The following is a 9,770-nucleotide window of genomic DNA, read 5'->3' as shown; positions in this document are numbered from 1 at the left end:
GCTCCTGCCTTCGGATCAGTGCCATGCGCTGGCCGCAGCGCACCGGCCACGGCGGCCATTGGAGGGTGAACCAACGGCAAAGGAAGACCTTTCTCTCTGTCTCTCTCTCACTGTCCACTCTGCCTGTTTAAAAAAAAAAAAATCTGAATTCATAGTGCACTCCGGGCGGTTGCTTAGGGCCCTGTAAGTTCCGTCTCCCTGTGTGTACCCTCGTCTGGAGACCACAGCCGTAGGTCGAAATTTGTGGCGTCGGAAGACCTGCTGGGAAGATGCGGAGCTCCTTGGGCTGCAACCTAAGGCCTGGGGTCTCGGGAAGCGTCTGGCGGCTCCCCCAGCCCGCACCAGGGGGCGACCCTCTGCCAACCCAAACCTGTTATTTTCCAGCCTGCCGGCAGGTGGCACCCCCAAACCCATGTCCCGCCAGCGCGCAGCCGGGGCGTGCGCGGGGAGGCGGCCAGGCGTGGACGCCCGCGGTTCTTGCTCGCGGGCCCCGGGGCGGCGGCGGGGTCCCGGGTCGCGCAGCCCCGCCCCCGGAGCGCTCGGGGCGGGGCGGAGGCGGGCCCCGCCCCTCCGTCTGGCATTCACCTGGGGCCGGACGCGGCAGGTGCCCCGGCGGCGACCTCGCCGAGAGTGTGGTGGGGGGCGCCCTCGACCCCCGACGCCGAGCGCCAACTGCGGGTGAGTGCGGGGCCGCGGCTGCAGGGGTCCCCCGCGGGGCGCTGCGCGCGTCGGGCGGGGGAGGAATTTCCTGAGCTTTTCGGCTACTTAAAAAGATCCCGGAGCGGGGCGGCGGAGGCGCCAGCCTTCCTGTTTCGGGGTGCGGGTTACTGCGCAGCCTCTGCAGCTGTCGTCTGTCGTGGGCTCGGGGACCGAGACCCGGGGGTGGGCGGGTACCCAATCCAGACCCTCGCACCGGCCGTTCCCGGGGGGCTTGGTTTGAATCTTTCCGCTGTCCTGCGTGCGCGCAGTCAACGTACACACACGCACGTGCATCGGCTGGGGCGACCTCGCGGCCCCTGCAGTGGCCTGGGCGTCGGGGACAGCGTCCCCGCGCGCGCCAGCCACGGGGATTAAGCCTCCGGGCTTTGCAGGGCTGTTTGTTCTCAGAGGCCGTGACGACCCGGTTGGCTTCTCGTTGACCAGCCCAGCTGGTTCAGAATTCCCTCTAGATCTAAACCGGGACGCCCTCCGGAACGCCAGCTGAAACTCCTTTTCTCACACCTTACCCAGGTGGCCCCGGGAGGTGGTGCTGGGCCGACCCTGGGCCGACCCGCACGCGACCGCGCCGACCTGCACTCGACCGCACAGACCCGCGCTGCGGAGGAGGGTTGAGCCGGGGGCAGCCGCGCCCGCAAGTGAGTTCGAGTCCCTGCGAGAGCCCACCCCGGGAAGGGTGGCAGGGGACGCATGAATGAGGGTTTGGTTCTCGGGATTATTTGCCTCGGGTGAAATGGTTTTGCCATGTGCTCTGTATTTATAAATTTACATACAAACGCACACACAGCGTTTCTAATCTCCGGAGTAGAGTTATGAGAGGTATTCGCAGATGCCAGACGGTCAGGGACTGTACAACGCACAGGGACAGGACTTTAAGATACAAGGCGGAAATAGAGTGTGTGGACCTTGGTTGCATCCTAATTTGATGAAAGAACCTTTTTAAAAAAAAAAATTAGATGGTGGAGATGTGCACCTGTTATTTGATGGTATTAAGGATATCAGCTTTGTTTATTTTCGGTAATTGTATCACGACAAGGGTTTTTTAAAATTCCTAGAGGTGTTGACTAAAGTTCAAGAACAGGTTGGGGGGTTTGTTTCAGAACAGCCCCGTTTAGGGGCACTGCTGGGGGCGGGGGGACAACGTGAGAGATGATTGGCTGTCACTCCTTCACAGTTGAAGCGGCCCGATGTGTGTGGAAGTGCAGAGCAGTCCTTGCGGTATTGCTACTGCACCCGTTTCTGTGTGTGCCTTCCTTTATAAGTACAGCCGCCACCACCTGTGGAGCTGTTTTGCACAAGGTAGCTTTGGCGCCACAGGTGATTTTAGATTCCAGGACGTCCTGCAGGAGACTTATTTTTTGTAAACTGGGTGTCAAGGCTGCCTTTCCTATAGAGCCCCAACCCCTCCCTTTCCTCGCTCCCAGCGTTGTCCGGGGTGTTTGCTGAGCGAGGCAAAGCTGAGCAGATCCGATGCAGGTGGTTGCTGGGTCAGCTGTTTGTATACAAAGGGCCCTAGCCAGCCTGGGGCTTGAGCTGCCTCCCATCGGGCGGGTTGTATTAAATGTTAGCAGTTTTGCCCCGTGGCCCTTCCAAATTCTGCTCTTGAAAAGTTGGGAATACAGCCGGGTATGCTCCTGGAAGCGCCGCAGACATCAGTGCAAAAAAGCTCACCGTAGAAAGCAAAGCAGGAGCTGGGTGGAGACCTGGATATTATGCGGAAGAGAGCTAAGGCGCGCTGTGTGTTCCTTTCACTGCATCTGCTGCGGGACCCGGTGGTAAATGGACTCCTACACATCTTGTTTCAAGACCCGGGGTGGGGGTCCGGGTGGGATGAACAGCTATATATTCAACTTGTGCATTTTTGCTCCTCCAAATTGATCCTATCATTGCTCCTCATTGCGTCATGCTCCATGAGTGATTTGGAAAAGCCGCCATGCTGGGAGGGAGCTACTGAAGTTCAGTGGAGGGAGGAAGGGGAGGTGGCTCCCGCCAGAGAAACTCACACCTGCGGCCCTTCATGGTCAGCTAACGTGATGCCTCGTTGACTCAGGGAGACAGCCAACGCAGTAACCGCCATCTGCGACAGTCAGAAGCTGCAGTGTCCACCCCCTCCTTCTTCCCCCCACCCCGCCCCTGCCCTGTGGGCCACTGGTGGAGAGGCATCTTTGCCTTCAGCTCCGGAATGCCCCAGAGCGTGTCCTAATTGCATTGCGTGTGTAGGGGGAAAAATGAGAGAGCCAAGAAAAATCCCCCTGCCCTGAAAAACACCGCGGTTGATTTCTTTATGGCGTCTCAGTGAAATCATTTGGTTTGTGGTGCAGTTGTCTGTGTGAGCCAAAGATATGAAACTGTTGGGTGAGTTGCCTTTCTACCTTCAGCTTCCTCTCCAGTCCCCTCAGAGGAGAGCCTGGAGAAGGGAAGGAAGCTTGCAGGCCCCCAGGTGACCAGCTGGTGACCTAATGCTTCCCGTGTCAGAGAGGAGTTGGTTGCTAACAGCCATTTTAAGGGATTACAGGTGTGACGCCATCTTCTCCCTGCTTCGAGCTTCTGGAGGCTGACAACGCACTAGGGACGCAGCAGAGTAAGAGGGAAGGGTGCCGTCGGGGAAGTCAGCACCCTTGTCCCACGGTGGAAGCGCTCTGCTTGCCTCCGGCCAGCTGGAGCAGCCCTGATGGGCCCTTGTTTTGTTTTTCACAGGGGAGAACATTGAACTCTACAGAGGCTGAGAGTTGTTTCTTCAGGGGTATAGTGAAAGGAAATTTCACTTTCTAAAAAATTTTATTTGAAAGGCAGAGAGAGACAGAGATCTTCCATCTAGTGGTTCACTCTCCCAAATACATGCAACAGGCAGGGCCTGGCAGACCAAACTCAGGAGCTGGGAAGTCAACCCAGGTCTCCCACGTGGGTAACAAGGACCCAACTACTTGAGCCGTCACCTGCCACCTCCCACGCTGCACATTGGCGGGAAGTTGGAAATGGAAGTGTAGGTGAGATTCGAACCCAGGCAGTCTGATACAGCAAATGGGCACCCAAGTGGCATTTTAACCGCTGTGCCAGACACCTGCCCTGAAAAGTAACGTTTATGTTAAGAGGATACATGTTTTTAATTCTCACAAATATTTCTAAATTGGATGTTTGTGGCCCATTTTGCAGATGGAGGTTGTGCCTCAGAGAGGCTAATAGTGTGCTTAAGGCTCACCACTAGGGAAAAAGCAACACCAAGATGCAAACTCAGCTCTGTGGCCTGGAGAGCGTGTGCTGTGACCTTAGGCCGGCAGCAGAGCCACACACCCAGGCCCGGGGTAGGCAGTGCAGGCGGACTTTCTCCTCCCCACACCTCACTGCCCTGGGGATGGGGTGGGGCTGGGGCGGGGGCAAGGCCTGCATCCACCTACGGACCCTTGGACACTTTTGTCATGCAGAGGCAGCATGGAAAATCGGATTTCAAATACTCTGCCACCAGAATTCCTGAAGGCGGGCCTAGAGCAGTTTAGGGACAGGTGGTGGCTGCAGCCTCCCTGGCCTTGCTGCTCCTGGAGGTGAGTGCCCTGCACTTGTACTGCCCCGTCTCTGAGGTGAGCGATCCTTCTGTGTGCCTCCGTCACCAGAGGAAAGGCGTGGAAGCCATGGGGTTCTTGTCTTCACGCAAGAGAGAATTCAGGCGGGAGACAGAGAGCGAAGTGATAGGTTTTATTACGGCTAGGGCATCTGTTAGAACGGCAGGGACGGCTAGAGTGCGCCCAGTCACTCAGACTGAGGGAGCGGGAGGTTACATGGCTGAATGGAGAGAATACACCTGGGCAGGCCTGGCGGGCGGCTCAGCAGAGAGCAGAGGGCACCGCTGTCCTTCTTTGGACTCCCTAGGTTTTTAAGGGAGTCTCTTTACCTCCCTCCCCGTCTCCTCCAGGACAAAGGATGGGGAACCCTGGTGAAAGGATTCCTCCCCAGAGGTGCTGGCACCGGGCAGAGCAGGGGGGCTCCCCTTAGGGCCTCTGTGAAGGTTTTATTGCCCCATGTTATCAGGTCAGGGAACCCATCTGGTCCTGAGGGGAGAGAATTCTCCTGGGAGCTTTCCTTGGGGGAAGGGCTGGGACCCCCTGGAAGGTTATCAGGGTCTGAGCAGGACTTGGAAGTGCAAGATGCTGGGCTTCTGGGGTTTCAAAAGCAGGTGCTGGTTTCTTCAGGCCCTTCTCACACATGGGCTAATTTCTGACTCCTTGCCTAACACCTCCATCCAAACCGAGATAACAAAAGAAACGTAGAGAGGCTTGTGTTTGCTTTGCAGTGCTTCTGCCAGAAATATGAATTAAGCGGCTGTCACCAGTGGGTTAAGCCACCACTTAGGAAGCTGCTTCCATACCAGAGCCCATAGCAGAGTGCTATTTAGAGTGTCAGCCGCTGTGCCTCTGATGCACCTGGGAAAGCAGCAGAAGATGGCCCAACTGCTTGGGCCCCTGCACCTGCGTGGCAGAGCCGGCTGTTGCGGCCATTTGGGGAGTGAATTAACAGGTGGACGATCTCTGTATCACTATATCACTTTCAAATAATTTATTAATTAGAAACTTTTAAGAAAAAAATGAATTCTGTTACTTTTCTCATACCCTGTCCACTTACTACTATACAACTTGCCAGTTTGTCTCCTCTTGCAGTGCAGTGAAGATGGGGGTACACGTGTGGACAGGTAGGGAAAAGCCGGGCCTGATCCGTTCTTCTGAGTGAGAAGATGGCTCTTGTACAGCGCGGGGGCTCCCCAAGGTGTTCCTCGGGACACAAGAGGGCCGCCCCCTCTAAGCAGCCTGACTGCTCCAGATGATCCCGAGGTTATGGCTTGGGTTTCCATCCCCCTCTGAGCTGGATCCCGGGGGGGATTTCCCAGAACTTGCGAATGTCTCCTCTCTCCCTTCCTTGTGCCCACTGCCTTCCTGCAAATGACAGACGTGCCTCTAAGCAGCGCTTGGGCACAGCGCCCCTGGAGGAGCTGGGGCGCCCGTGCTTCCTCCAGCTGTGGAGGGGGTTCTGCAAGGCCACCCACGGGCCAGTTAATTTCCTCCTGAAATTTTCCACGGAGGTGCCGCGGGGACAGCTGTTGTCACCTCTGCCTCTGCATGGAGTTTTTATGTAAATCTCTGCTTCCAAGCCCGACCGCTGTGTGGTGGGGAGGGGCTGGAGAGGGGCTGGAGGTGGGAGAGACTAGGAAGAGGAAGCATCACAAAACAGCCTGGGGCACGGGTGATTGGAGGCCGTTCCCCTGAGAGTGGTTTGGACCCGGAGAAGCAAGTTGGGAGGCTGAGGTGCTTTGTAGCAGGTGTATTGGGTGCTGGCAGGAGAGCCCTGGATTCAGCCCTGTGGGTGTGGCCGTCTTAGGAGATGATTAACTCCCTTGTCAAGGAAAAGTGGGTTGATTGATTATTAGCCAGAGCAAACAGAGGCGTAGCCAAGCAGTCTTCAGTATTCACTCGGGCTTGCGGGTTGGATTTCTAGTTCTTCCTCCACCTGACCTTTTTTTTTTTTTTTTTTTTTTTTTTTCTGTTAACCTCTGCCCTATCCCTCTGTGCAAATTGGCACTAATAGTAGCTACCTCCTAGGGCTGTGAGCTTGAGGTGGCCCAAGTCAGTGCTTATCCCATACCCTGCCTGGAGCAAGGATTCATCACCAGGGCTGGCTGACTGTGGTTGGAACCCTGCCTCCTTTATGTGCACTTCTATGTGGAGGAGTCCCCCACTCCACAATGTCAGGAGAAAGACTACAGGGTGCATATGCTTCTCTGTGCCAACAACGTTGTCTTGGAGGGGCCCAGTGCAGCCCATCTGGGCTGCCCCATGGCCTTATGGAAGCGTTCGCTGTGACAAATGCCAGCAGGCACAGCAGCAGCTTTGGGATTGGCGAGAACTGGGCCAGAGCCTGGGGCTTTGAACCCAGGGCTTTGGCTCTGTGGTTTGAGGATTAAAATCCCTGCATGCCATTCCTGTGGATATAAACTGCTTTGGCGTACAGGAGGAGCTTGGGGTGGCAAAGTGGAGTGGTAGTCAGGCACAGGCCTCCCAGCCCAGGCAGGGTGCCATCACCTGGCAGGCGGGTAAGCCCGGGGCCCCTGGGCACCCAGTCCTCCTGTCTGGGCCAGGGCTAAGCACGCCTCATAGGAAGGCTGTGAGGGGCTAGGACAATTGGATGAAATCCTGACACAGGCTCTGTGGATTTACTCTGCCTGATTGGCCATTAGTGTGAAAAATTATACAGTAGCTAGGTTTTAACTTGGGAAAGTAATACTGGTACTGGTAACTAACATTTCCATTTTAAAGACTGAAAACATTTCATCATTTTAAACAGGGCTGTCTAATATGATCTTCAGTCAGGGATACAGGTTTCTGTTTGCCTGTCAAGGGGACATGAAAGTGAACTGAGGTTCAGGCCAGAAATGCAAACATGGAAGAAGCTTTGTTTTACCTTATCACGGAGGGTAACGTGAGTTCTAATTCCTTATCCTTTTAAGTAGTCACAGGGAAGGGAAGACAGAGATTAGCTTCCTGCATCCAGTTTTATGGACATCCCATATTTTATTCAGCCACTCACCAGTTGATGGACATTTGAATTGCTTTTAGGTTTGGCTGTTAGGAATAACGTTGCTATGAACTACATAATTTGCTAGGAACAAGTGTTTGTGTGAACCTAATTTTTATTTCTCTCGAGTGTTCATATGCTAAGTTTATATTCAGCTTTTCTAGAAACTACCAGATTGTTTGCCAGAAGTGACTGTACAGCATTAGAGTCCTACCAACAGTGTATAAGTGTTTTGATTTCTCCACATATTTGATATCAGTAATAATATTTGATATAATTAGTTTTTTAAATTAATTTATTTGAAAAAAGAGAGGGAGAAAGAGATCTTCCATTCTCTGATTTGAAACTACCAGGACTGGTCCAGACTGAAGCCCGGAGCCAGGAGCTTCATCCAGGTTTCCCACGTGGGTACAGGTCCTCAATCATCTGGGCATCTTCCACTGCTTTCCCAGGCACATTAGCAGGGAGCTGGACCAGAATTGGAGCAGCCTGGACTCGAACCAGCACCCATATGGGATGCTGGCATCACAGGCAGTGGCTTAACCTACTATGCCACAGTACCAGCCCCAACTGTTTTTCTTATAGCCATTTTAGTGGGAACGTAATTTTCTCATTGCAATTTTATTTGCATTTCCCTAATGACTAATAATAATTTGTAACTTTCCATGTTCGTGTTCATCTTTGGTGAAATGTTAAATATTTTGCCCAGTTTTAAACTGGGTTACTTGTAATCATCTAACTAGGTTTCAAGAATTTTAAGACACATTCTGAATGTGAGTACATATCAGATACATGATGTAAAATCTTATCTCCACTTCTGACCTTTTCTTAATGGTATATTTTAAAGAAAAAAATTTTCAGTTTTTATGAAATCCATGTCACTGATTTTTATGGTGTGTTTTTAATATAATTTCTAAAAGTATTTTTGCCTATCTCAAACAAGGCTTTTTGTAGATATATGTTCTCATTTCTCTGGGTAAATACCTAGGAGTGTAGAACATGAATCATGAAAAAGGTGTATGTTTAAGTTAGCCAAACTGTTTTCCAAGGGGAGTACAATTTTATACACCTAACAACAAAGTATAGGAATTCCATGTACTGGACATCTTTTCCAATATTTTTTTTCCAAATTCTTTTTTAATTTATTTTTATTTTTTACTATTATTTAATGAATATAAATTTCCAATGTACAGCTTATGGATTACAATGGCGTCCCCCTTCCATAACTTCCCTCCCACCCGCAACCCTCCCCTCTCCTGCTTCCTCTCCCCTTACATTCACATCAAGATTCATTTTCAATTCTCTTTATATACAGAAGATCAATTCAGTATATATTAAGTAAAAATTTCAACAGTTTGCACCCACATAGAAACACAAAGTGAAACATACTGTTTGAGTACTAGTTATAGCATTAAATCACAATGTACAGCACATTAGGGACAGAGATCCCACATGAGGAGCAAGTGCACAGTGACTCCTGTTGTTGACCCAACAAATTGACACTCTAGTTTATGGCACCAGTAACCACCCTAGGCTCTTGTCATGAGTTGCCAAGGCTATGGAAGCCTTCCAAGTTTGCTGACTCTGATCATATTTAGACAAGGTCATAAAAGACAGGGTGAGGATAGCAGCCAATGATCCTAAGAGTGGCATTAACCAGGTCTGAACAATTATACAGCATTAAGTGGGGAAGAGGACCATCAGTACACACAGGTTGGGAGTAGAGCCATTGGTGGTAGAGTAGAGGTTATGATTACGAAGGAATGAGGCCCAAGTGCGCTAGACAGGGTCTAGAACAAAGGACAGAGTCATTATTAGAGGAGCTAAGAAAGGTGCTATCCAAGCTACAATTGAGTTTTCTGATTGAGAGGCAAATAGAACCTGACAGAAGGGGCTTGATAATAATCTGGTGGGCTTTAGGCCTTGTAAGTTAAGAAGCCCAGACCTATCTATCTCTTCACTTGGGGTATATCCTAAGGGAGGTGAGAACCTCCTAGGGGAAGGCACTCTGTTGACTTTCATTACTTAGCTGGCCTGGGAGGAGAGCTGGCCAGGTAAAGGCAGGTGGCATCTCTAACAAGAAATTTACAGTTCTGCCTGCAATGTTGCTGACCCTACTTGACCATCCCCTCAGCTGCAGTGGTCCCTTTGGAAGTTTGGCTGAGTGAAGGGCTTTTCAGCTTAGAGCCAATAAGATCTGTGGCTCTGACCTGGGCATTCTTCAACTCCAGGGCAGGTCCATTTCCAGTGATCCAACTCTTGGCAGAGCTGCCAGGGCTCTTCACAAGCTGACTTCTGCTGAAGCCCAGGCTTACCACATTGAAAGCCACTGCAGTGGACTGGCCTGTTGGGTCTCCTTGAGGGCAGATCACTGTACAGATCAGCCATTAATAGGCCTGCCACCCATTGCTTCTGATGCCTAGCTTTCTTTTCCTCCTGGTTTGTGTTAAAGCAGACAAGAGGATGCAAGTCAAGGGAGTGCCCGTGTCCCATCT

General features: G+C 51.9%; 1 protein-coding gene across 1 annotated transcript in view; it reads left to right on the top strand.

Moving 5' to 3' along the window:
* Positions 1-590: 590 nt before the first annotated feature.
* Positions 591-9,770, top strand: part of GPR160 (G protein-coupled receptor 160) — a 58,321-nt gene continuing 49,141 nt past the window's right edge. Inside the window, exons 1-2 of the mRNA XM_062178018.1 lie at positions 591-678; positions 1,231-1,355. The gene's annotated coding sequence lies outside the window, so the exon portion shown is untranslated. The remainder of the gene's footprint in view (positions 679-1,230; positions 1,356-9,770) is intronic.

Source organism: Lepus europaeus, chromosome 2 (genome assembly GCF_033115175.1).
Source record: "Lepus europaeus isolate LE1 chromosome 2, mLepTim1.pri, whole genome shotgun sequence".
Taxonomy (NCBI): Eukaryota; Metazoa; Chordata; class Mammalia; order Lagomorpha; family Leporidae; genus Lepus; species Lepus europaeus.
This window is presented reverse-complemented; position numbering and strand designations above follow the sequence as displayed.